Here is a 5,022-nt window from a genome sequence, read left to right as displayed (position 1 = left end):
GAAGTATCGAAACTATTTCTAAATTGCCTATCAAGACGAAGATGTCTTTCCCAGAAAACTGGCAAAGAAAGAGGCCCACAATCCGAGAACGAACCAAGTTTATGCTGAACAACGATCTTTTCACCGATGTGAAGTTTGTAGTTCGTAAATCTAACAGTGATTTCGAAAGTGAAAGTAAGCAAGTTATTCCAGCTCACAAGTTTGTGTTGTCGAAACTAGTGGCTGCATTGAACTGCCTGACTGTGAATACAACAGTCTGCTGGAGTTGTTTCGTTTCATGTACAGCGATGAAGTGAATTTAAGCGGAAGCAATGTTATGAAGGTCTTTTATTTAGCGAAGAAATACATGGTGCCTTCCCTGGTTGATAAATGCAGCGAATATGTGCAAAGTAATTTACATCCATCAAATGTCCTCAGCATCCTTCCATTGGCTAAAAAGTACGACGACAAAGCCTAGGTAGATCGATGTTGGAAAGTGATCGACACAGAGTCGGAAGAAGTCGTGACGTCAGATGGATTTGCGACAATTAAACGCTCCTTTCTTGAGGAAATCATCTCAAGAGACACTCTTATCATGAAAGAGATCGACCTGTTTAAAGCTGTTCACTTGTGGGCGACAAAGCAATGCAAAATGCAAGGCTTAGAAGCGAATGGTGAAGCAAAAAGAGGGATTCTTGGGGAAGCAGTAGTTAAAAAAATCCGCTTTCCCTTGATGAAACAACAAGAATTTGCAACCGTTGTCCTTGATAAAAAAATCCTAACTCAAGACGAAGTAATCAACCTCGTTAAGTTCTTCAATTCAGCATTGGGGACCACCCCAGTGGGATTTCCAGAGACAAAGCGGTCAGGTTTATACCCAGTGTTTTGCACTTGTGATAGATTTAACAACGTAAGTCATGGTTGGGGTTACGAAGGGCCCGGAAAGGACTGTCTTATTTTTAGCGTGAATAACAACATCAAGTTGCATGGAATGTGTTTATTTGGCAGTATGAGCAACTACTATCACGTTAAATTAGTGATCAAGGATCTTCACAGCCACTCCACTGTTAAAACCAAGACGGATAGCTTTAGGTCAAAGCAAATGGAATACAAATTTGGTATTTACTTTGGGTTTGAAATTGTTTTTGACACGCCACTTGATGTAAAGAAAAACACCGATTATCAAATCGAAGCAGAAATCTCTGGGCCCTCCTCTGGCAAGGGAGTGAACGGCCTTTCTGTGGTTGACGTGTCTGGCGTGCAGTTTACATTAAAGGAAAGTGCAGCGGACTATAACGGAACATGTCCTTCCCGTGGGCAATTTCCCCGATTTGTGTTTTCTTTGTAAGATTTTTTAAATTGCTTGTTCCGCTACATCTGACAGTCATAAAACAGCGTTTTCAAACTATCAATCATTAGCAAAAATGTACACAATTGCCACAAGTCTGATCCTAAAGTAACACATGAAATTCGCAGACTTGTAACACATTTTGACGTGTATAGTATAACGTAAGTACCATGAATCACATTGTTCATTATACTATTCGGCCTGTTTGTAAAAAACCGACAACTTGCTCTTAAAAAGCCTATGAGAGGGCTTAGGTGGATTAAATAATGCAAGTACTGACACTTAATTTTTAAAAAAGTAGTTCAAAAATGATGATGTTAAGGTGCTAAATTAGACGACCTCACCATTTTTTAGGCTAAGTAATGTAGATTTTTCGACACTCAATTCATGACTGAACAAAATAAGCTTTCAAAAGAAATTTGAATTTCTTCAAAGTTATTCTGAATTCTTTCTCTAGCTGCTAGTAGAGGTGATTATATCCTTAATAAATCATAATTAATAAGTTTAACTCATCCGTTTATTTCTCCGAAGTATTCACAGCTATCACCAATTCACTCAGTATAGGTTGTACACAAGTTGGGTATTTGCGTTTTCTAGAACTTATTTATGTTGCCCATCACGTCAGGGGCGTATCCAGAATTCTTCTTAGGAGGGGGTTCACTACTAAGGAATGGCGTAGCTGACTGCTGACGTTTTTTTTTTTTGGCAGAATGGCAGTTGACAGTATTAAGAAACAGTAGGTCACGTCAGGGGAAAGGAGCGCTCCCCCTGCACCCTCCCCCAGATCCGCCCGTGCACGTCTTGTATTACAAGCACAGTTATCCATTTAATCAAATTCCTGTGTTAGTTCGTTGAATGAAAAATTCCTAATTTCCTTATCTTGTAAGATAATGCACCTGCCTAGTTCCCAGCAAAGCTATATCATATGACGTTTGTCTAGCGTTTAATTGTTACATTTTTCTTCTAAAGACACTTACATGGTTGTAAATGTCAGAGTAGTCCGCTGTATATACGAATCGTAAGATCAGTGGATGTACTGAGCTTCAAGCATAGAGAGGTTAAAGAGATAAATAAAATTCATCCAACTTTAACATATCAACTTCATCAGTGTTCCAACTATTACTGAACTTCGTTACGGTGCAATAAATTTAGACATTAAGAGCAGAATGCTTTGTCAAAACGCTCTATTATTCTGTTCAGATTTTTTTCGCTCTCTAATTGTCAAATTTGTCTCACAGGAAAAAGCTGCTTGAACCATTCTGGACTTGGTAGACACCATTATTCGAAAACGTAGTTTGTCCAATCAGTTTTCCAGGAAAATTACCCGTCAAAAACCTAAAAGATTCTTCAAGTAACTTTAAAATCAAAGAAGAGACGGATTACGAATGCAGGAGGACAGGGAGAGTGTTAGAAAAAAACGCGCCGAAGTTTACAAGGTAAGGTAAAGTCTACATATGAGCCAATTGGCCGATCAGGCCAGAGATTATCCCGGTTTCATTAGCATGAAGCGACTAGGAGTATTTCTACTCCCCCTGGATGGGATGCCAGTCCATCACAGGGTTTCCCCCAGCATTAAATTCGCCGGTACCCATTTATACACATGGGAGGAAAGAGGCACCGTGTGAGTAAAGTGTATTGCCCACGAATACAACACAATTAACGTTCCCGGCCAGGGCCCGAACCGGGACCTATAGCTCCGGAGGTGAGTTGTGTTTCTGGGTACTGCTTAATTAAATCATTTCTTCACCTTCCCCTATACAAAAATTCATTGCCTAACTAGTGAATTCCACTGTAAATTTCGCGCAAAAAATCGATATCCCATGAATCACGAAGCGATAACTGCAATTTCGGTTCTTCAAGTGAAATTTACTGAGGAATTCACCAGTTGATCAATGAATTTTTCTTGAATCGCACGAGTTTTAAAAGAAAAAAAAAAGCACACTTTTGGCAAGCAAACGGAAAGGAAAGTCATGTCAGAGTAATTGTCAAAAACCAGCGAATAGGAATCACGCTAAAATTAGAAATCAGAGACGAATTAGCTCGTGATGTGACAGATCGTTAGGAAACTTTGTCACTTCAAGGTCAAAAATAGTTTTATTGTTGAACTTTATTCCACTTTATCTATGAGAACGAGATCATTCACATTTTGTTTTTTTCTCAGGCCATTCCTTATGTCCAGAAATGCACCTAATTATATGCACGCCCAATTTTGACATCCGACACGAAGTGTCCCTTTAAGTCCAAGGCTTACTACATCTATTTCCAACAAGGTAAGTATAAAGGTTAGCGTTATTTTTAGGTTTGATAAATACAGCAGTTAATCTTTACTTAAACAGCAGCATTTGTGGGACACTTTTTGACATTAATTTCCGAGACACGAGTGATGTTGAAGTTGGCCAGAAGACCAAGGGGACACTTCGTGACGCTTATTGAAATCAGCGTGCATCTAATTTGGGGCATTTCTGGACATAGGCCATAACAATAAAATGTTTAGTTTCCCATCGCTCCGTCTCTTGTGATGGTGGGTCGGTCGGTCAGTCGTTTCTTTGTTGGAGGTACTTGTGTCTATTTAGTCTGGAATGACCTTTTTATGGCGTTTTTTGATACCGAATTAGTGAACACGTGTGTCCGCCGTTTTGAAAACTCTTCGTATCCAGTTGTGATATTTTAGCTTTTGAACCCTCCCCTAGCTGACATCGACCTTTTGTCGTTTGACGGAAATTCTCTTATTAGAGTTTGTAAAATACGTATGAAAGGTGAAGTGAACCATGTAATAGTCACATTAATGGAAAATTCACAGAGAATGACTTCGTGTAGGCATTCGCATTAGTACCACATGGCACCTGTTCGCTGAGCTTGAACCGTGCGATATCCATTGTACGATACATTTCAAAGGAGAAGTGATCTATGTTATAGTTCCATTTATCGCAAGTTCACCTTGAGTAACCTTGTTAAGGCATTCACCATTTGTGGTGTTATCTAGTCAAGGCGCTTTACAGCTTTAAGACCAGCCAGAGAGCGGTCTGCAATCCTCAATAGGAGAAAGTGTATAATAATAATCATTTGCATAATACGTCGTAAAGGCATCCATAAAAGCAGACCTGGGATGCGATCGCCCTGAGGTAAACCTTGATAGCTGAGCATTGAGAGCTTTGGTAACCAAATCAGTACTTAATGAAAAAATGTCTGGTAAAGCCTATCAAACAGCTCAGGGTTAAGATGCCATTTATGACGTGATTGATGCTTTCCAGACAGAGTCTGCATCTACGTTAGCAGAGTCTGCAGTAGCCTGCTTTTAGCTTCAGTTAGATCATGTTCGAGGCAAGTGGCTGCAGTGTGGGCACTTTACAGCCTCAAGACCAGCCAGAGAGTGGTCTGCTATCTTCAAAATCAAGCCATTTTGTGGCCGGTCTCAAACATCTCAAGGGCAGTTTTTCCGACTTACGCTGCCTATCAATTTGATACTAATCATTCCTGTCAGACTGACGACGTTAATGGTGATAACAGTCCATCTCTTGTTATATATAGTAAAGGATATTGAGGCTCTCGCAGTTCAAGTGAGTGAAGTGCCCTTATCGATCGTTTTGACTCTCAGGAGACAGAAGTGCGGGACCGTAGCAGCCAGTTGGTTCTTGTCACTGCTCTCAAGGATCCAAAAGTCATTGAAAATAGTGGCAGAGATTGCGATAAAATTA

The 5,022-nt window shown here is 40.0% G+C and overlaps 1 pseudogene; it reads left to right on the top strand.

Annotated features, from left to right (window-relative positions):
- Nucleotides 1-41: 41 nt before the first annotated feature.
- LOC138052210 (BTB/POZ domain-containing protein 2-like) lies at nucleotides 42-1,422 on the top strand (annotated as a pseudogene).
- The last annotated feature ends 3,600 nt before the right edge of the window (nucleotides 1,423-5,022 follow it).

The sequence above is a fragment of the Montipora capricornis genome, chromosome 6 (genome assembly GCF_036669925.1).
Source record: "Montipora capricornis isolate CH-2021 chromosome 6, ASM3666992v2, whole genome shotgun sequence".
Lineage (NCBI taxonomy): Eukaryota > Metazoa > Cnidaria > Anthozoa > Scleractinia > Acroporidae > Montipora > Montipora capricornis.
The sequence above is the reverse complement of the archived record's forward strand: the minus strand, read 5'-3'. Positions and strand labels throughout refer to the sequence as shown.